Raw genomic sequence first — 24,225 nt, 5'->3', positions numbered from 1 at the left:
GACCTGTAGTTGGCCTCCCCTTGTTTCTGTCAAGATAGGAGATCACTGCTATCATGGTTTATGTGATATGGGTGCTAGTGTTAGTGCAATACCCCGGACCCTATATGATGAAATCAAAGATGAGATTGCACCTGCTGAGTTAGAACCCATTGATGTCACTATTACGCTAGCTAATAGAGACACTATCTTCCCTCTGGGAATTGTGAGAGACATAGAAGTCCTGCGTGGTAAGACGAAGTGTCCTATTGATTTCCTCGTCCTTGCTACTGCACAAGATAGCTTTTGTCCCATCATATTTGGTAGACCCTTTCTCAACACTGTCAATGCTCATATGGATTGCATTAAACAGACTGACACAGTTAGTTTCGAGGGTGTGTCTCATGAATTTAACTTCTCCAAGTTTGGAAGACAACCCCATGAAAAAGAGTCGTTTGGTAGGGATGAAATCATTGCTCTTGCCTCTATTGCCGTACCTCCTACGGATCCTTTAGAGCAATATCTGCTTGAGCATAAAAATGATATGCATATGGATGAAAGAGAGGAGATAGATAAAATTTTCTTAGAACAATATCCTATTCTCAAGAATAATCTGCGAGTTGAACTGCTTGGGGATCCTCCCCCACCAAAGGGTGATCCTGTGTTCGAGCTAAAACAGTTACCACATACTCTTAAGTATGCATATCTTGATGAGAAGGAGATATATCATGTTATTATTAGTGCTCACCTCTCGAATCATGAAGAGAAGAAGTTATTAAAAACTTTGAGGAAGCACCGTGCTGCTATTGGATATACTCTTGCTGATCTTAAGGGTATTAGTCCCACTCTATGTCAGCACAAGATTAAAACCGATCCCGATTCTAAGCCAGTTGCTGATCATCAACGGAGATTAAATACGAGGATGAAAGAGGTCGTGAGAAAAGAAATATTAAAGCTTCTGGAGGCAGGAATCATTTATCCTGCTGCTCATAGTGATTGGGTAAGCCTAGTACATTGCGTACCTAAGAAGGGAGGTATCACCGTCGTTCCTAATGATAAGAATGAACTAATCCCACAGAGGATTATTACTGGCTATAGGATGGTGATAGACTTACGGAAACTGAACAAGGCAACCAGGAAAGACCATTATCCTTTGTCGTTTATCGACCAAATGCTAGAAAGGCTATCTAAACACACACACTTCTGCTTTCTAGAGGGTTATTCAGGTTTCTCGCAAATACCTGTTGCACAATCTGATCACATGGCTTCACATGCCCTTTCGGTACCTTTTCTTATAGACGTATGCCTTTTGGCTTGTGCAATGCACCTGCCACTTTTCAAAGATGTATGATGGCTATATTCTCTGACTTTTGTGAAAAGATTGTTGAGGTTTTCATGGATTATTTCTCCGTTTACGGTTCTTCCTTTGACGATTGCCTCAGCAACCTTGATCGAGTCTTACAGAGATGCAAAGATACCAACCTCGTCTTGAACTGGGAGAAGTGCCACTTCATGGTTAATGAAGGCATCGTCTTAGGACACAAAATCTCTGAGAGAGGCATTGAAGTTGATAAGGCTAAGGTTGATGCAATTGAGAAAATTCCTTGCCCCACAAATATCAGAGGTATACGAAGTTTCCTAGGTCATGCTGGTTTCTATAGAAGGTTCATTAAAGACTTCTCTAAGATTTCTAGGCCTCTTACCAACCTCTTGCAGAAGGATGTTCCTTTTGTTTTTGATGAGGATTGTGAGGAAGCTTTCGAAATACTTAAGAAGGCCTTGATAACCGCACCTATTGTTCAACCACCTGATTGGAACTTGCCCTTTGAAATCATGTGCAATGCTAGTGATTATGCTATTGGTTTTGTTCTAGGACAAAGAGTTGACAAGAAGTTGACTGTCATTCACTACGCTAGTAAAACTCTAGACAGTGCCCAAAGAAACTATTCCACTACGGAGAAGGAATTTTTAGCACTCGTGTTTGCATGTGAAAAGTTCAGATCTTATATAGTTGACTCCAAAGTCACTATTCACTCTGATCATGCTGCTATTAAGTACCTTATGGAGAAGAAGGACGCTAAGCCTAGGCTAATCAGATGGGTTCTTCTGCTACAGGAATTTGATTTGCATGTTGTTGACCGAAAGGGTGCTGATAACTCATATCTACTACGCAACCTTCTACTTGTAGACGTTGTTGGGCCTCCAAGCGCAGAGGTTTGTAGGATAGTAGCAATTTTCCCTCAAGTGCGTGACCTAAGGTTTATCAATCCGCAGGAGGCGTAGGATGAAGATGGTCTCTCTCAAGCAACCCTGCAACCAAATAACATAGAGTCTCTTGTTTCCCCAACACACCCAATACAATGGTAAGTTGTATAGGTGCACTAGTTCGGCGAAGAGATGGTGATACAAGTGCAATAAGGATGGTAGATATAGGTTTTTGTAATCTGAAGTTACAAAAATAGCAAGGTAACTAGTAACAAAAGTGAGCACGAACGGTATTGCAATGCGTGGAAACAAGGCCTGGGGTTCATACTTTCACTAGTAGAAGTTCTCTCAACAATGATAACATAATTGGATCATATAACTATCCCTCAACATGCAACAAAGAGTCACTCCAAAGTCAATAATAGCGGAGAACAAACGAAGAGATTATTGTCGGGTACGAAACCACCACAAAGTTATTCTTTCTGATCGATCTATTCAAGAGTCCGTAGTAAAATAACATGAAGCTATTCTTTCCGTTCGATCCATCATAGAGGTCGTACTAGAATAACACCTTAAGATACATATCAACCAAGACCCTAATGTCACCTACATACTCCATTGTCACCTCAAGTATCCGTGAGCATGATTATACGATATGCGTCACACAATCTCAGAATCATCTATTCAACCAACACATAGAACTTCAAAGAGTGCCCCGAAGTTTCTACCGAAGAGTCAAAACGTGTGCCAACCCCTATGCATAGGTTCCCAATGTCACGAACCCGCAAATTGATCACCAAAACATACATCGAGTACTCACATGAATCAAACGTGTGCCAACCCATATGCATAGGTTCCCAATGTCACAAACCCGCAAATTGATCACCGCTGATAGACACGTGCAAGACATACATCAAGTGTTCTGAAAGACTCAATCCGATAAGATAACTCCAAAGGGGAAACTCAATTCATTACAAGAAGGGAGAGTGGGAACAACATCATAAGATCCAACTATAGTAGCAAAGCCCACGGTACATCGAGATCAAGACATCTCAAGAACACGAGAGAGAGAGATCAAACACATAGCTACTGGTACATACCCTCAGCCCCGAGGGAGAACTACTCCCTCCTCGTCATGGAGATCGCCGGGATGATGAAGATGGCCATCGGAGATGGATTCCCCATCCGACAGGGTGTCGGAACGGGCTCCAGATTGGTTTTTGGTGGCTACAGAGGCTTGCGGCGGTGGAACTCCCGAGCTAGGTTTCTTTGTGGAGGTTTCTGGATTTATAGGACCAGATGGTGGTGGAGTTGCGTCAAGTGGGCCCCTGAGGGGCCCGCAAGCTTGGTTGGTGCGGCCTAGGGGGCGCCAACAGGGCTTGTGGCTTCCTCAGGACCCCTCTCCGGTATCTTTTTCTTCCGGTATTTTTGATATTTTCCATAAAAAATCATCCCGAAAGAATTATTCCGTTTGGACTCCGCCTGAAAAAGGGTCAAAAACACGGAAAGAACAGGAACTGACACTTGGCACTGAATTAATAGGTTAGTCCCAAAAAAGATATAAAAGGCATATAAAACATCCAAAGTTGACAAGATAATATCATGGAACCATCAAAAATTATAGATACGTTGGAGGCGTATCAAGCATCCCCAAGCTTAACTCCTGCTCGTCCTCGAGTAGGGAAGTGATAAAGAATGAATTTTTGATGTTGCATGCTACCTAGCTTAGTTGTCCTTTGTAACTTCTCTCACGTGACATGAATGTTCAGATCCGTTAGATTCAAAACAATAGTTTTCTATTGATGTGGAGACAATAATACTTCAAGCAAACTAGCAAGGTAATCATGAACTTTGAAAATAACAAGGCCAAACGAAAGTTATCCCTACAAAATCATATAGTCTGGCTATGCTCTATCATCCTTGCACAAAAAATTTAAATCATGCACAACCCCGGTATTGGCCAAGTAATTGTTTTCACACCTTTACTTTCTCAAACTTTTTCGACTCTCAAACATGGAGGTTGCAAGGCAAACAAGGAGAAGATGGTCACATTGACTAGGCATATCAATGAGCTATGGAGATGCTCATCAATAGATATCAACGTGAATGAGTAGGGATTGCCATACAAATGATGCACTTGAGCTAAGATTATGTGAAATCTCTTAAAGAAAACTAGTGGGTGTGCATCCAACTTGCTTGCTCACGAAGACCTAAGGCAATTTTGAGGAAGCCTACCATTGGAATATACAAGCCAAGTTATATAATGAAAATTTCTTAGTAGCTATATGGTGGTGACAAAACGAGAGGCTCTCAATCATGAAGATCATGGTGCTTAATAAGCACAAGTGTGGAAGGGTGGTAGCATTGTCCCTTCTCTCTTTTTCTCTCATTTTTTTGTGGGCTCTTTGGCCTCTTTTTTTATTTTTTTATTTTTTGGTGGGCATCTTTGGCCTCTTTTATTTCCTCACATGGGACAATGCTCCATTAATGATGATCATCACACTTACGACTCAAAAACTTAGAGCAATGATGACTCTATATGAAATGCCTTCGGTAGTGTACCATGGAAATGATTTAGCATGGCATAGACATCTATGGGAACATCATGCTAGATATCTTACGATCATGCAATGGCAATGTAGAAGTGGTGGCACATGTCATGGTGGTAGTCGTATGGCAATATATCTCGGAATAGCTTTGAAAAAGCCATAGTAGGTAGGTATGGTGGCTGTTTTGAGGGAGGCTATATGGGTGGTTTTGTGCACCGACGAAAGTTGCACGACACTAAAAAAGATAGTGATGGTGGAAGGTGAAAGTGCATCTAAACCATGGACTCAACATTAGTCATGAAGAACTCATATACTTGTTGCGAAAGTTTTAGTAGTAATCGAAACAAAGCATTCAACGCATACTCCTAGAGGAAGGGTTGGTAGGTATAAACCATCGCGCGATCCCGACCGCCACACAAAGGATGATAATCAATAGACTAATCATGCTCAGACTTCATCACATAGCAGTTCACCATACGTGCATGCTACGGGAATCACTAACGTCAACACAAGTATTTCTAGATCCACAACACCATACTAATATAACTTCAATATTACCACAACCACAACTCAAAACTAATTGAGATGAATCAAACTTCTCTAACTATTCAATGCACATGAAGGTGGAAGTTTTCATATCCCTTTGGATAACTACCCCTTTTGAGACTACTATCAAAGCATAGATCAACTACCAAGCCACACACCGCTGTGCTCCAAAAGATATAAGTGAAGCACATAGAGCAAAAGCAACTAGCTCAAAAGATATAAGTGAAGCACATGTGAGCTGAATTGTCTAACCAAAGGAAATAAGTGAAGCTCGACAAAATCATGGTGAGTGCATGTCTCTCTCTCTAGGTGTGCAGCAAGGATGATTGTGACACACACAAAAAAGACTCCTACGATACAAGACGCTCCAAGCAAAACACATAACATGTGGTGAATAAAAATATAGCCCCAAGTAACGTTACCGATGGATCAAAGACGAAAGAGGGGATGCCTTCCCGGGGCATCCCCAAGCTTAGGCTTTTACGACATCCTTGAATCAACTTGGGGGTGCCTTGTGCATCCCCAAGCTTGAGCTCTTGCCACTCTTTATCTCTTTGTCTATAAGAACTTCACCCAAAACTTGAAAACTTCACAAGACGAAACTTAAACAGAAACTCGTGATAACATTAGTATAAGAAAGCAAACCACCACTTCCTTAGTTACTGTAGCAAACTTAAATTCTACTTATGTTGGTGTTGGGTTGCTGTATTTTCACTTTTCCATGGCTAGTACCCTTCGATACCATCCATAGTTTCATCAAAATAAGCAACCAACTCAACAAAAACAGAATCTATTAACATCATACCAGTCTGTAGCAATCTGTATACTTCGTATACATCTGGTAATTCAAAAAATCTGGAAACTTATGACAGTCCGACTAAATTTCATAGCAATCAGCAGCATAAAGAATCAACTCAAAATCTCTTACAGAATAAAAATTAAAATTCTTTTCGTGAGCAGAAAGTTTCTGTCTTTTTCCAGCATGATCAAACAATCATCGCCAAGACTAATCATAACGGTTTTGCTTGGCACAAACACAAAAAGAAACACAAAAGACACAATCATAACAGAATTATGATGGTGTGGAAAAAGCAAAACAGAAATAAAAAAATCAAAAATAAATTCATTGGGTTGCCTCCCAACAAGCGCTATCGTTTAACGCCCTTAGCTAGGCATTGATTTCAATGATGCTCACATAAAAGGTAAGGATTGAAACACAACGAGAGCATCATGGAGCATATGGCTAGCACATTTAAGTCTAACCCACTTCCTATGGATAGGTATTTTGTAAACAAACAACTTGTTGGAGCACGAATCAACTAGCATAGGAAGGCAAAACAAGCATAGCTTCAAAAATTTGAACACATGGAGAGGAAGCTTGATACTATTGCAATAGGTAGAAGCATATGATCCTCTCTCATAGTAATTTTCAGTAGCATCATGAATGAATTCAACAATATAACGAGCACCTAAAGCATTCTTTTCATGATCTACAACCATAGAAATTTTACTACTCTCCACATAAGGAAATCTATTCTCAAGAATAGTAGTGGGAGTATCGTAAAAGACTTCAGCACTACAAATTGTGTCCACAATGAAAAAGAAAGGTTTAGCAAAGGGGTTCTCGAGAGTATGACAAGTTATATCACCCCTCTTCTTTAAAGAATAAGGATCCTCACAATAATCATCATAGATAGGGGGCAAGCTTTCAACAAAATGATTTTGATCATTCAAAGTGGAAGAGCTAAAAAGATCATCTTCATCAAAGATAGCATCCCCAAGCTTGTGGCTTTGCATTTCATTAGCATCATGGGTATTCAAAGAATTCATGCTAAGAACATTGCAATCATGCTCATCATTCACATATTCTATGCCAAGCATTCTATGTAGTTCTTCTTTCAACACTTGAGCACAATTTTCCTTCCCATCATGCTCACGAAAGACATTGAAAAGATGGAGCATATGAGGCATCTTCAATTCCATTTTCTTTTTTTGTAATTTTCAGCGAAAGAACAAGAAACAAAAAGATTCGATTGCAAGATCTAAAGATATACCTTCAAGCGCTAACCTCCCCGGCAACGGCGCCAGAAAAGAGCTTGATGTCTACTACGCAACCTTCTCCTTGTAGACGTTGTTGGTCCTCCAAGCGCAGAGGTTTGTAGGACAGTAGCAATTTTCCCTCAAGTGGGTGAACTAAGGTTTATCAATCCGTGGGAGGCGTATGATGAAGATGGTCTCTCTCAAGCAACCCTGCAACCAAATAACAAAGAGTCTCTTGTGTCCCCAACACACCCAATACAATGGTAAGTTGTATAGGTGCACTAGTTCGGCGAAGAGATGGTGATACAGGTGCAATAAGGATGGTAGATATAGGTTTTTTTAATCTGAAATTACAAATACAGCAATGTAACTAGTAACAAAAGTGAGCACGAACGGTATTGCAATGCGTGGAAACAAGGCCTTGGGTTCATACTTTCACTAGTGGAAGTTCTCTAAACAATGATAACATAATTGGATCATATAACTAGCCCTCAACATGCAACAAAGAGTCACTCCAAAGTCACTAATAGCGGAGAACAAACGAAGAGATTAGTGTCGGGTACAAAACCACCACAAAGTTATTCTTTCTGATCGATCTATTCTAGAGTCCGTAGTTAAATAACACGAAGCTATTCTTTCCGTTCGATCCATCATAGAGTTCGTACTAGAATAACACCTTAAGATACATATCAACCAAGACCCTAATGTCACCTAGATACTCCACTGTCACCTCAAGTATCCGTGGGCATGATTATACGATATGCATCACACAATCTCAGAATCATCTATTCAACCAACACATAGAACTTCAAAGAGTGCCCCGAAGTTTCTACCGAAGAGTCAAAACGTGTGCCAACCCCTATGCATAGGTTCCCAATGTCACGAACCCGCAAGTTGATCACCAAAACATATATCGAGTACTCACATGAATCAAACGTGTGCCAACCCATATGCATAGGTTCCAAATGTCACAAACCCGCAAGTTGATCACCGCAGATAGAACCGTGCAAGACATACATCAAGTGTTCTGAAAGACTCAATCCGATAAGATAACTCCAAAGGGGAAACTCAATTCATTACAAGAAGGGAGAGGGGGAAGAACATCATAAGATCCAACTATAGTAGCAAAGCCGACGGTACATCGAGATCAAGACATCTCAAGAACACGAGAGAGAGAGAGAGAGATAAAACACATAGCTACTGGTACGTACCCTTAGCCCCGAGGGTGAACTACTTCCTCCTCGTCATGGAGATCGCCGAGATGATGAAGATGGCCACCGGAGATGGATTCCCCATCCGGCAGGGTGCCGGAACGGGCTCCAGATTGGTTTTTGGTGGCTACAGAGGCTTGCGGCGGTGGAACTCCCGATCTAGGTTTCTTTCTGGAGGTTTCTGGATTTACAGGACCAGATGGCGGTGAAGTTGCGTCAAGTGGGCCCCTGAGGGGCCCATAAGCTTGGTTGGTGCAGCCTAGGGGGGGGCGCGCCGACATGGCTTGTGGCTTCCTCGGGACCCCTCTCCGGTATCTTTTTCTTCCGATATTTTTGATATTTTCCATAAAAAATCATCGCAAAAGAATTATTCCGTTTGGACTCCGCCTGAAAAAGGGTCAAAAACGCGGAAAGAATAGGAACTAGCACTTGGCACTGAATTAATAGGTTTGTCCCAAAAAGATATAAAAGGCATATAAAACATCCAAAGTTGACAAGATAATAGCATGGAACCATAAAAAATTATAGATACATTGGAGACGTATCAATAACCCTGTAGCAGATAACTTGTCTAGGCTAGAGAATGTCCTTGATGACCCACGACCTATTGATGATAGCTTTCCTGATGAGAAATTGAATGTCATCCGCACTTCACATAGTGCACCGTGGTATGCTGATTATGCAAACTATATCATAGCCAAATACATACCACCCAGTTTCACCTACCAGCAAAAGAAGAAATTCTTCTTTGATTTGAGACACTACTTTTGGGATGATCCTCACCTTTATAAGGAAGGAGTAGATGGTGTTATTAGACGTCGTGTGCCTGAACATGAATAGGGACAGATCCTGCGAAAGTGTCATTCCGAGGCCTACGGAGGACACCATGCTGGAGACAGAACTGCTCATAAGGTATTGCAATCATGTTTCTATTGGCCCACGCTCTTCAAGGATGCCCGTAAGTTTGTCTTGTCTTGTGATGAATGCCAAAGAATAGGTAATATCAGTAAGCGTGAGGAAATGCCTATGAACTATTCACTTGTCATTGAACCATTTGATGTCTGGGGCTTTGATTATATGGGACCTTTCCCAAGTTCCAATGGGTATACTCACATCTTAGTTGCTGTGGATTACATCACTAAGTGGGTAGAAGCTATCCCCACTAGAAATGCTGATCACCACACCTCTATTAAGATGCTTAAAGAAGTCATTTTTCCAAGATTTGGAGTCCCAAGATATCTGATGACTGATGGCGGTTCACACTTCATTCATGGTGTTTTCCGCAAGATGCTCGCTAAGTATGATGACAACCATAGAGTTGCATCTCCTTGTCACCCTCAGTCTAGTGGTCAAGTGGAGTTGAGTAATAGGGAGATCAAATTGATCTTACAAAAGACCGTCAATAGATCTCGAAAGAATTGGTCTAGCAAACTTGACGATGCACTATGGGCTTATAGGACTACTTATAAGAATCCCATGGGCATGTCGCCGTATAAAATGGTTTACGGTAAGGCCTGTCATCTACCTCTTGAGCTGGAACACAAAGCTTATTGGGCAATCAAAGAGCTCAACTTCGATTTCAAACTTGCCAGTGAGAAGCGGTTGTTTGATATCAGCTCATTGGATGAATGCAGGGCCCAGGTATATGAGAATGCCAAGTTGTTCAAGGAAAAGGTTAATAGATGGCACGATTAAAGAATACAGAAACGAGAGTTCAATGTAGGTGATTATGTCCTGCTATACAATTCTCGATTAAGATTCTTCGCACGCAAGCTTCTCTCTAAATGGGAAGGTCCCTACGTTGTCGAGGAAGTATATCGTTCCGGTGCCATCAAAATCAATAACACGGAAGGTAATTTTCCTAGGGTGGTAAACGGGCAAAGAATCAAGCATTATATCTCTGGTACTCCCATAAATGTTGAGACCAATATCATCAATATCATAACTTCAAAGGAGTACATAAGGGATGTTTATCAGCCTGTTTGAGACCCTGAAAACAAAGAGGTATCTATTTCGGTAAGTAATTGGACTCCGAAACTTTTCCAATAGGAAATTTTCTCTGTTTTGGAATTTATGGAAAATTAGAAAAATAAAAAGCAGTCCGGAGAGCGCACGAGGCGGCCACAAGCTTGGTTGCCGCGACCTACCCCCTGGCCGCGGCAACACGGCTTGTGGGCACCTCGTGTGCATCCCAGACTCCGTTTTGTTACGGAGCACTCCTTCTGGTCCAGAAAAAATCATTATATATACGCCCGAGGGTTTTGACCTCCGTATCGCTCAGTTTCCTTTGTTTTCGTTTCGAGCCTGTTTCTGTCGCAGATTTAGAGCAAAGATGTCTCAAGAATCTGTTGGGGAGAACAATCTCCCTCAAGATCATGAATAAATAGATGCTAATCTGAAAAGAGTAGAAGTCACGAAAGCCAGTGACAAAGCTAAGGAGAAAACCCAAGCTTGGGAGGAAGTTCAACCTATGTTCAACATTGAAGACGCTGAAGGAGTAGATTTTCTCCAACCCTTCCTCCACATGCTGTCTCCATCCTTGATTGAACTCTTGAGGTTTTGTGAAACAACTCGTGCTCGCAATATTTCCCTTTCTCGTGAAGTTGTTTTGCTGGAAAACCATGTCGCAGATCTCAAAGGTATAAATCAAAGATTGATAGCTCTCTTGGAATCAAAGGACCAGACTGCTTCATCAACTCCACCACCATCACCACCAAAGGAAGACAACTAAGCATTGGTATGGGAAATCCCCTTGGATTATTCCAAGCTTGGGGGAGTTGCCTTGGTATCGTATCATCTTTATATCTTTTGCTTTTACCTTTGTTTTAGTTCTTTCCTTTTTCAGTTTTATTTCTTCTCTTAGTGGAATAAGTCTTTAGTGTTTAGCTTGAGTCTTTTGCTTTGTGTCTCCCCCGATGTATTCGAGCTTGCGAGCTATATAATAAAGTGTATCTTCGTCAAGGGCTTTGCTTTTTGCCGTGATCAAAAGTATGAAAAGAACGATAGCATGAAAGATCATGAGATGATCTTATGAAAAGTGATAGCTTCACATATAACAAGTATGATGATTGAAACTTGTTGAGAATAGACCAACATAGACCTCAGTCATTGTTGCAATTAATAAGAAGTAATAAGGAAAGAGAGGTTCACATATAAATATATCATCTTAGACACTTTCTCTAATTGTGAGCACTCACCAAACTATTACATGCTTAGAAGTAGATGTTGGACAAGGAAGACAACACAATGAATTATGCTTGTTTGGTTCCAAACAATGTTACATGATTAGAAATCCCTTAGCATGTGACGATTGCTTCAACCTCATATTAGCCAAAACTCCCGCACCAAGTAGAGATACTACTTGTGCATCCATAAACCTTCAACCCAGTTTTGCTGTGAGTGTCCACCATACATACCTATGGATTGAATAAGATCCCTCAAGTAAGTTGTCATCGGTGAAAGCAATAAAAATTGCTCTCTAATATGTATGATCTGTTAGTGTGTGGAAAATAAGCTTTGTACGAACCTGTGATGAGGAAGACATAAAAGCGACAGACTGCATAATAAAGTTCTTTATCACAGGAGGCAATATAAAGTGACGTTCCTCCGCACTAAGAGGACACGCATCCAAACCTCAAAAGCGCATGACAACCTCTGCTTCCCTCTGCGAAGGGCCTATCTTGTACCTTTACATTTTGCCCTTGTAAGAGTCATGGTGATCTTCACCAATTCCTTATTTAGCCTTTTTCTTGGTGACCGTCATATGCTTGGGAAAGATCTATATTCATATATCAACTTGAAGCTAAGTACTTATGCTTTATTATTGTTGACTTTACCCTTGAGGTAAATGGTTGGGAGGCAAAATTATAAGCCCCTATCTTTCTGTGTGTCCAACTGAAACTTTGATACCATGAGTAACACGTGAGTTGTAACAATTGTGGAAAACAAAAGAGATGATTGAGTATGTGGATTTGCTTTACAAGTTCTTATTTGACTCTTTCTCACGTTATGATAAATTGCAATTGCTTCAATGACTATGGACTGTTGTTGGCTACTTCTCGGTAAGGTTTTTGTTTCATACTTTGCTTTGTGAAGGAATTGTTACTTCCCATAACAATCTCTATGATGTATTGCTGTTCTATGTGTGATCATGATGCCCTCATGTCCGTATTATGTTTTATCAACACCTTCATCCCTAAACATGTGGACATGTTTTGGGTCTTGGTTTTCGCTTGAGGACAAGCGAGGTCTAAGCTTGGGGGAGTTGATACGTCCATTTTGCATCATGCTTTCATGTTGATATTTATCACTTTATGGACTGTTATTATACCTTGTGGAACCTTACTTATGCCTTTTCTCTCTTATTTTGCAAGGTTTATTTGAAGAGGGAGAATACCGGCAGCTAGAATTCTGGACTGGAAAAGGAGCAAGTCTGAGTCCTCTATTCTGCGCAACTCCAAATGCCCTGAAAATCAACGTGGATTTTTTTGGGAATATATAAAAAATACTGGGCGAAAGAAGTGTCAGAGGGGAGCAACCAGGGGCCCATAAGCCTGGTTGTTGCGGCCTACCCCCCTGGCCGCGGCAACAGGGCTTGTGGGCACCTTGGTGGCCCACTGGCCCCCCTCTTTTGCTATATGAAGGGTTTCGTCCGGAAAAAAATCAGGGTGGAGCTTTTTAGTAGATTCTCCGCCGCCACGAGGCAGAACTTGAGCAGGTCCAATCTAGAGCTCCGGTAGGACGATCCTGCCAGGGAAACTTCCCTCCCGGAGGGGGAAATCGTCGCCATCGTCATCACCAACATTCCTCTCATCGGAGGGGAGTCATCTCCATCAACATCTTCATCAGCACCATCTCCTCTCCAAACCCTAGTTCATCTATTGTAACCAATCTCCGTCTCGCGACTTCGATTGGTACTTGTAAGGTTGCTAGTAGTGTTGATTACTCTTTGTAGTTGATGCTAGTTGGATTACTTGGTGGAAGAGTTTATGTCCAGATCCTTGATGCTATTCATTACACCTCTGATCATGATTATGATTATGCTTTGTGAGTAGTTACTTTTGTTCCTGAGGACATGGGATAAGTCATGCTAATAAGAGTCATGTGAATTTGGTATTCGTTCGGTATTTTGATATGTTATATGTTGTTTTTCCTCTAGTGGTGTTATGTGAACATCGACTACATAACACTTCACCATATTTGGGCCTAGAGGAAGGCATTGGGGAGTAGTAAGTAGATGATGGGTTGCTAGAGTGACAGAAGCTTAAACCCCAGTCTATGCGTTGCTTCGTAACGGGCTAATTTAGATCCACTAGTTTAATGTTATGGTTAGATTTTGTCTTAATTCTTCTTTCTTAGTTGCGGATGCTTGCGAGAGGGGTTAATCCTAAGTGGGATGCTTGTCCAAGTAAGGGCAGTACCCAAGCGCCGGTCCACCAACATATCAAACTATCAAAGTAACGAACGCGAATCATATGAACATGATGAAACTAGCATGACAGAAATTCCCGTGTGTCCTCGGGAGCGTTTTTCCTCTTATAAGACTTTGTTCAGGCTTGTCCCTTGCTACAAAGGGATTGGGCCACTTTGCTGCACCGTTGCTACTACTTGTTACTTGTTACTTTTCGCTTGTTACGTTTCAGCTCACTACACCATCACTTATTACCGCTACTTTCAGTGCTTGCAGTTATTACCTTGCTGAAAATCGTTTATCAGAGCCTTCTGCTCCTCGTTGGGTTCGACACTCTTACTTATCGAAAGGACTACGATTGATCCCCTATACTTGTGGGTCATCAGCATACAAACAGTGGAGAAAGAAGATAAGGAAGGGTTGGTTGTTTCTAGACGTGTGGGGGCTTTTTTCACAAAATAGTAGGATACACGCCCCGCCTCCATCGTTCAGTGGCTCACAACATGCCTCACGCCATGCTGGCGCACCTCGTGCGTATCGATTTCATATCCAAATGCGATTTGCACCATATATGTGCATCTGAGCCAAGTTATGACACCTACTCGATGCATGCCACAAGTTTTAGCTCTATAGTGACTTTTCTTGCCAAGTCTAAATCCATGGTGTAATTGACTCAGTGAGACCAACACTTCATATGCGATCATGGAGTGTAGATCTTTGGGCCAATATATTGAATCCATTATCAAGAACAAAAACTTGAAAGTGTCTATCTCAAACATTTTTGTACACATGCTTGTTTTCAAAATATGGAAACTATACTACAGAACATAATCATTTAAGGTTTTTGCCTAGAGAAGACTTTCTTTGCATAGAATAAACAACATCATCAATGTGTTTTCCTCAATAACATCTTGAACAGATCTGGAAGAGGAAACATGCACCTATTTTTACATTCTGCGTCAATAAGGCATCTCCAATGACAACCCGCAAACCACCCGCATATGTCCGGAACATGAAAGCCATCCGATGCAGGCATGTACGGTCCGCTGAGTGGTCGAGACGTGTTTTCACCCACAAATTGGAGACCAAAGTGGCGCGGGGGGGGGGGGGGTGTGGGAGTCCACACATGTGAAACGTAGGACTCCAACACCCCCATCCCACCACATCCCACTGATGACCCACAAGTATAAGGGATCAATCGTAGTCCTTTCGATAAGTAAGAGTGTCGAACCCAATGAGGAGCAGAAGGCTCTGATAAACGGAATTCAGCAAGGTAATAACTGCAAACACTGAAAGTAGCTAACAAGTGATTGTGTAGCGAGGTGAAACGTAGCGAGCAAAAAGTAACAAGTAACAAGTAGTAGCAACGGTGCAACAAGTGGCCCAATCCCTTTTGTAGCAAGAGACAATCCTGAACAAAGTCTTATAGGAGGAAAAACGCTCCCGAGGACACACGGGAATTTCTGTCATGCTAGTTTCATCATGTTCATATGATTCGCGTTCGTTACTTTGATAGTTTGATATGTGGGTGGACCGGCGCTTGGGTACTGCCCTTACTTGGACAAGCATCCCACTTATGATTAACCTCTCTCGCAAGCATTCGCAACTACAAAAGAAGAATTAAGACAAAGTCTAACCATAGCATTAAACTAGTGGATCCAAATCAGCCCCTCACGAAGCAACGCATAGACTAGGGTTTAAGCTTCTGTCACTCCAGCAACCCATCATCTACTTAGTACTTACCAATGCCTTCCTCTAGGCCCAAATATGGTGAAGTGTTATGTAGTCGATGTTCACATAACACCACTAGAGGAAAAGACAACATACAACATATCAAAATACCGAACGAATATCAAATTCACATGACTATTATTAACATGACTTATCCCATGTCCTCAGGAACAAAAGTAACTACTCACAAAACATAATCATAATCATGATCAGAGGTGTAATGAATAGCATCAAGGATCTGAACATAAACTCTTCCACCAAGTAATCCAACTAGCATTAACTACAAAGAGTAATCAACACTACTAGCAACCTTACAAGTACCAATCGGAGTTGCGAGATGAAGATTGGTTACAAGAGATGAACTAGGGATTGGAGAGGAGATGGTGCTGATGAAGATGTTGATGAAGATGCCTCCCCTCCGATGAGAGGAGTGTTGGTGATGACGATGGCAACGATTTCCCCCTACGGGAGGGAAGTTTCCCCGGCAGGATCGTCCTGCCGGAGCTCTAGATTGGATCTGCTCAAGTTCCGCCTCGTGGCGGCGGTGAAACCACAAAAAGCTCCATCTTGATTTTTTCTGGACCAGGACGCTTCATATAGCAAAAGAGGGGGCTAGTGGGCCGTCAGGGAGCCCACAAGCCCCCACTCCGCCACCAGGGGGTGGCGGTGTCAGGGCTTGTGGAGCCCTGGCAGCCCCCCTCTGGTAGTTCTTTCGCCCAGTATTTTTTACATAATCCATAAAAAATCCACGTAACTTTTCAGGGCATTTGGAGATGTGCAGAATAGTGGACTAGGATTTGCTCCTTTTCCAGTCCAGAATTCCAGCTGCATGAATTCTTCCTATTCAAATAAATCTTGCAAAATAAGAGAGAAAAGGCATAAATATGGTACCACAAGTAATATAACAGCCCAAAAGCAATAAATATCAACATGAAAGCATGATGCAAAATGGAGGTATCAAGTCCCCCAAGCTTAGACCTCGCTTGTCCTCAAGCGAAAACCAAGTTCCATAAACATGTCCACATGTTGAGGGACGAAGGTGTCGATAAAACATAATACGGACATGAGGGCATCACGATCACACATAGAACATCAATACATCATAAAGATTCTTATGGGAAAGTAACAATTCCTTCACAAAGCAAAGCATGAAGCAAAAACCTTACCGAGAAGTGACCAACAATAGTCCATAGTCATTGAAGCAATTGCAATTTATAACAACATCAGAAAGAGTCAAATAAGAGCTTGTAAGGCCAACCCAAATACTCAATCATCTCTTTTGTTTTCCACAATTGTTACAACTCACGTGGTACTCATGGTGTCAAAGTTTCAGCTGGACACAGAGGAAGATAGGGGCTTATAGTTTTGCCTCCCAACCATTTACCTCAAAGGTAAAGTCAACAACAATAAAGCATGAGTACTCAACTCCAAGTTGTTATATGAATATAGATATTTCCCAATCATGTGACTGTAGCCAAGACAAAAGCAAAAATAGGGAATTGGTGATGATCACCATGACTCTTACAAGGGCAAAAAGTAAAGGTACAAGATAGGCCCTTCGCAGAGGGAAGCAGAGGTTGTCATGCGCTTTTGAGGTTTGAATGTGTGTCCTCTTAGCGCGGAGGAACGTCACTTTATATTGCCTCCTGTGATAAAGAACTTTATTATGCAGTCTGTCGCTTTTATGTCTTCCTCATCACAGGTTCGTACAAAGCTTATTTTCCACACACTAATAGATCATACATATTAGAGAGCAATTTTTATTTCTTGCGCCGATGACAACTTACTTGAAGGATCTTATTAATCCATAGGTAGGTACGGTGGACTCTCATGGCAAAACTGGTTGGAGGTTTATGGATGCACAAGTAGTATCTCTACTTGGTGCAGGAGTTTTGGCTAATATGAGGTGGAAGCAATCGTCACATTCTAAGGGATCTCTAATCATATAACATTGTTTGGAACCAAGCAAACACAATTCATTATGTTGTCTTCCTTGTCCAACATCTACTCCTAGGCATGTAATAGTTTGGTGAGTGCTCACAATTGTAAAAAGTGTCTAAGATGATATATTTATATGTGAACCTCTTTTTCCTTATTACTTCTTATTAATTGCAACAATGACTGAGGTCTATGTTGATTTACTCTCAACAAGTTTCAATCATCATACATGTCATAAGTGAAGTTATCACTTTCCATAAGATCTTCTCATGATATTTCATGCTATCGTTCTTTTCATACTTTTGATCATGGCACAAAGCAAAGCCCTTGACTAAGAAACTCTTTATTGTATAGCTCGTAAGCTCGAATACGTTGGGGGAGAGACAAAAGCAAAAGACTCAAACTAAAAACTAAATACTTATTCCTCTAAAAGAAGAAATTAAAACTGAAAAGGAAAGAGCTGAAACAAAGGTAAAAGCAAAAGATATAAAGGTGATACGATACCAGGGTAACTCCCCCAAGCTTGGCAGAAGCCAAGGGGATTGCCCATACCAATGCTTAGTTGTCTTCCTTTGGTGGTGATGGTGGTGTTGTTTTTGGAGTAGTCTGATCCTCCGTCTTCCAAGGCATAGGTGCTCCATCATGGCAGGATGAACGAGTCGCCGGAATCCTCAAATCTGCAGCCAACCTTATTGATTTAAATCTGTACTCATACTCATAGTTTTGATTCTGCAGGTCATAGATCTGGTCCTGAAGTTGGTCAACCCTATCGTAGAGCCTCGAGAGGTGTTTCCCAATATCAATGGCATCCATCTTGTGATTGCTAGTGAATTCTGTGATTGTCGTGTGGTTGGCGTTGAGTCCACGCTCCACCATCCCTTGGCACTTGAAGACTTGTTACTCCATTGCTTCGAGCCTCGTCTCCATGCTTCCGGTCTTCTTAGGCCCCTCAACATCACGTATGTGCAACATCCCCTTGCTCATCTTGATAGATTGAGGGTGTTTTAGCACTTCCGTGAGGTAGGGATTGATGACCTTCTCGAAGATCTTGTCCTTAGGAGCGTTTGGTGAAGTCATGATGATTTAGATCTACGGCAGAAACAAGCTCGAAATGAAAATAGAGGAAAACTGCACGATACGGAGATCAAAACCTTTGGGCGACTATATATTGATTTTTTCTGGGCCAGAAGGAGTCCTCCGCAAGAAAATGGAGTCCGGGAGGCACACGAGGTGCCCACAAGCTTGCCCTCCGCCACGAGGGGGGTAGGGGGTGATGGCAGGGTTTGTGGCCGCCTCGTTCGCTCTCCGGATTGCTTTTTATTTTTCTAATTTTCCAAAAATTCCATAATGGAAGAAATTTCCTATTGGAAAAGTATCGGAGTCCAATTTCCTACAGAAACAGATACATCTTCGTTTTCAAGGTCTGAAACAGGCTGATAAACATCCCTTATGTACTCCTCTAGAGTTATGACATTGATGATATTGGTCTCAACATATATGGGAGTACCAGAGATGTAATGCTTGATTCTTTGCCCATTTACCACTCTAGAAAAATTTCCTTCCGAGTTATTGATTCTCATGGCACCGGAACGATATACTTCCTCGACAACATAGGGACCTTCCCATTTAAGAGAAGCTTGCGTGCAAAGAATCTCAAACGAGAATTGTATAGCAAGACATAACCACCTACATTGAACTCTCATTTCTGTATTCGTTTGTCGTGCCATCCCTTAACCTTTTCCTTGAACAACCTGGCATTCTCGTATGCCTGGGCTCTCCATTTATCTAACGAGCTGATATCAAACAACCGCTTCTCACCGGCATGTTTGAACTCAAAGTTGAGCTCTTTGATTGCCCAATAAGCTTTGTGTTCCAGCTCAAGAGGTAAATGACATGCCTTACCGTAAACCATTTTATACGGTGACATGCCCATGGGATTCTTATAAGCAGTCCTATAAGCCCATAGTGCATCGTCAAGTTTGCTAGACCAGTTCTTTCGAGATCTATTGACGGTCTTTTGTAAGATCAACTTGATCTCCCTATTACTCAACTCAACTTGACAACTAGACTGAGGATGATAAGTAGATGCAACTCTATGATTGACATCATACTTAGCTATCATCTTGCGGAAAACACCATGAATGAAGTGTGAACCGCCATTAGTCATCAAGTATCTAGGGACTCCAAATCTTGGGAATATGACTTCTTTAAGCATCTTAATAGAGGTGTGGTGATCAGCATTTTTAGTGGGGATAGCTTTTACCCACTTAGTAACGTACTCCACTGCAACTAAGATGTGAGTGTACCCATTGGAACTCGGGAAGGGTCCCATATAATCAAAGCCCCAAACATCAAATTGTTCAATGACAAGTGAATAGTTCATAGGCATTTCCTGATGCTTACTGATGTTCCCTATTCTTTGGCATTCGTCACAAGACAAGACAAACTTACGAGCATCCTTGAAGAGAGTGGGCCAATAGAAACCTGATTGCAATACCTTATGGGCAGTTCTATCTCTAGCATGGTGTCCTCCATAGGCTTCGGAATGACACTTCTGCAGGATCTATCCGTGTTCATGTTCAGGCACACAACGTCTAATAACACCATCTACTCCTTCCTTATAAAGGTGAGGATGATCCCAAAAGTAGTGTCTCAAATCAAAGAAGAATTTCTTCTTTTGTTGATAGGTGAAACTGGGTGGTATGTATTTGGCTACGATATAGTTTACATAATCGGCATACCACAGTGCACTATGTGAAGGGCGGATGACATTTAATTGCTCATCAGGAAAGCTATCATCAATAGGTAGTGGGTCATCAAGGACATTCTCTAGCCTAGACAAGTTATCTGCTACAGGGTTATCAGCACCCTTTCGGTCAACGACGTGCAAATCAAATTCCTGTAGCAGGAGAACCCATCTGATCAGCCTAGGCTTAGCGTCCTTCTTCTCCATGAGGTACTTAATAGCAGCATGATTATTGTGAATAGTGACTTTGGAGTCAACTATGTAAGATCTGAACTTTTCACATGCAAACACAACTGCTAAAAATTCCTTCTCCGTAGTGGCATAGTTTCTTTGAGCACTCTCTAGAGTTTTACTAGCGTAGTGAATGACATTCAACTTCTTGTCAACTCTTTGTCCTAGAACAACACCAAGAGCATAATCAATAGCGTCACACATGATTTCAAATGGCAAGTTCCAGTGAGGTGGTTGAACAATAGGTGCGGTTATCATAGCCTTCTTCAGTATTTCAAAAGCTTCCTCACAATCCACATCAAAAACAAAAGGAACATCCTTCTGCAAGAGGTAGGTAAGAGGCCTAGAAATCTTAGAGAAGTCTTTAATGAACCTTCTATAGAAACCAGCATGACCTAAGAAACTTCGTATACCTCTCATGTCTGTGGGGCAAGGCATTTTCTCAATTGTATCAACCTTAGCCTTATCAACTTCAATGCCTCTCTCAGAAATTTTGTGTCCTAAGACGATACCTTCATTAACCATAAAGTGGCACTTCTCCCAATTCCAGACGAGGTTGGTTTCTTCGCATCTTTGTAAGACTCGATCAAGGTTGCTGAGGCAATCATCAAAGGAAGACCCGTAAACGGAGAAGTCATCCATGAAAACCTCGACAATCTTTTCACAGAAGTCAGAGAATATAGCCATCATACATCTTTGGAAGGTGGCAGGTGCATTACATAAGCCAAAAGGCATACGTCTATAGGCAAAGGTATCGAAAGGGCAGGTGAAAGTGGTTTTCTCTTGATCAAATTCTGCAACAGGTATCTGCGAGAAACCTGAATAACCGTCTAGAAAGCAGAAGTGAGTGTGCTTTGATAGCCTTTCTAGCATTTGGTTGATGAACGGCAAAGGATAATGATCTTTCCTGGTTGCCTTGTTCAGTTTCCGGAAGTCTATCACCATTCTATAGCCGGTAATAATCCTTTGTGGGATTAGTTCATCCTTATCATTAGGAACGATGGTGATACCTCCCTTCTTAGGTACGCAATGTACTGGACTTACCCAATCACTATGAGCAACAGGATAAATGATTCCTGCTTCCAGAAGCTTTAATATTTCTTTTCTAACGACCTCTTTCATCTTAGGATTTAATCTCCTTTGATGATCAGCAACTGGTTTAAAGTCAGGATCGGTTTTAATCGTGTGCTGACATAGAGTAGGACTAATACCCTTAAGATCATCAAGAGTATATCCAATAGCAGCGCGGTGCTTTCTCAGAGTTTTTAGTAACTTCTTCTCTTCATGCTCTGAGAGGAGAGCACTAATAATGACAGGATATATCTCCTTCTCATCAAGATAGGCATACTTGAGAGTATCCGACAACTGTTTAAGCTCGAAGACAGGATCACCCTTTGGTGGGGGAGGATCCCCAAGCAGTTCAACAGGCAGATTATTCTTGAGAATAGGATATTGTTCTAAGACAATTTTATCTATCTCATCTCTCTCCTCCATATGCATATCATTTTCGTGCTCAAGCAGATATTGCTCTAAAGGATCCGTAGGAGGTACGACAATAGAGGCAAGAGCAATGATTTCATCCCTACGAGACGACTCTCTTTCATGGGATTGTCTTCCAAACTTGGAGAAGTTAAATTCATGAGACACACCCTCGAAACTTACTGTGACAGTCTGCTTAATGCAATCAATGTGAGCATTGACAGTGTTGAGAAAGGGCCTACCAAATATGATGGGACTAAAGCTATCTTGTCCAGTACCAAGGACGAGGAAATCAGTAGGATACTTCGTCTTACCACACGGGACTTCTACATCTCTCACAATTCCCAGAGGGTAGATAGTGTCTCTATTAGCTAGCGTAATAGTGACATCAATGGTTTCTAACTCAGCAGGTGCAATCTCATCTTTGATTTCATCATATAGAGAATGGAGTATTGCACTAACACTAGCTCCCATATCACATAAACCATGGTAACAGTGATCTCCTATCTTGACAGAAACAACGGGTAGGCCAACTACAGGTCCGTGTTTGTCTTTCGCGTGAGGTTTAGCAATTCTAGCGGAGTCCTCACAGAATTTGATAACATGCCCGTCTATGTCTTCGGCTAAGAGATCTTTGATAATAGCCACACTAGGTTCAATTCTAATCTCCTGAGGGGGTGCAAGTGGTCTAATGTAACCCCTACGTATCACAGTTGGAGCTTTAGAATAATCCTTTAGACTAGCAGGGTATGGTGGCTTCTCAGTGTAAGCACAAGGAACAACAGGATCATTAAAAACAATGACTTTCTCCTCAACTAGATTGGTTTTGGCTATGTTGCTTTCTACAGGAGGATGATATTTAAACCACTTCTCTTTGGGAAGATCAACATGAGCAGCAAAAGATTCACATAGAGAAGCTACTATCTCAGAGTCAAATCCATACTTAGCGCTAAAATCCCTAGAAGTGTTTGTCTCAAGAAAAGATTTAACGCAATCAAACTGGAAATTCATACCTGACTCCTAACATTCCTCCAGCTCCCAGTCTTCAGAGTTGCGTTTCATTCTCACCAATAAATTCCACTTGTGATCAATATCCTTCTTCATAAAAGAACTGGCACAAGAAGTGTCAAGCATGGTACTATCTTCATGAGAAAGTCGAGCATAAAAGTTTTGAGTGGTGATTTCTCTCGAGAGCTCATGATTGGGGCATGAATATAGCATTGATTTAAGCCTCCCCCAAGCTTGAGCTATGCTTTCCCTGCCACGAGGCCAAAAGTTATAAATAAAGTTCTGATCACGATGTAATAAATGCATAGGATAGAACTTTTGATGAAATTCCAATTTCAACCGATTGTAGCCCCATGATCCAGTATCATCACATAGCCTATACCATGTCAACGCCTTATCCTTCAAAGTTAAAGGAAATACTTTCTTCTTTACCTCATCCTCGGGCAAACCTGCAAGCTTAAATAAACCACAAACTTCATCTACATAGATCAGATGCAAGTCTGGATGTGAAGATCCATCTCCTGTGAAAGGATTAGCGAGCAGTTTCTCAAGCATACCCGGAGGAATTTCATAAAAGATATTTTCAGTAGGTACCTCAGGTTGAGGAGCAACTCCTCATGCTTCCATTCATGGTGAAGATACACCGAACAAACTCCTCAAAGGAAAAGTTTCCATGGTGACAAGTGACAATAAATTTCAGCACAGTATATAAATGTTTCCTTACCAATTTCCACTTACCAAAGGCGCTTCACTCCCCGGAAACGGCGCCAGAAAAGAGTCTTGATGACCCACAAGTATAGGGGATCAATCGTAGTCTTTTCGATAAGTAAGAGTGTCGAACCCAACGAGGTAATAACTGCAAGCACTGAAAGTAGCGGTAACAAGTGATTGTGTAGCGAGATGAAACGTAGCGAGCAAAAAGTAACAAGTAACAAGTAGTAGCAACGGTGCAGCAAGTGGCTCAATCCCTTTTATAGCAAGAGACAAGCCTGAACAAAGTCTTATAGGAGGAAAGACGCTCCCGAGGACACACGGGAATTTCTGTCATGCTAGTTTCATCATGTTCATATGATTCACGTTCGTTACTTTGATAGTTTGATATGTGGGTGGACCGGCGCTTGGATACTCCCCTTAATTGGACAAGCATCCCACTTA

The sequence above is a fragment of the Hordeum vulgare genome, chromosome 2H, assembly GCF_904849725.1.
Source record: "Hordeum vulgare subsp. vulgare chromosome 2H, MorexV3_pseudomolecules_assembly, whole genome shotgun sequence".
Lineage (NCBI taxonomy): Eukaryota > Viridiplantae > Streptophyta > Magnoliopsida > Poales > Poaceae > Hordeum > Hordeum vulgare.
This window is presented reverse-complemented; position numbering follows the sequence as displayed.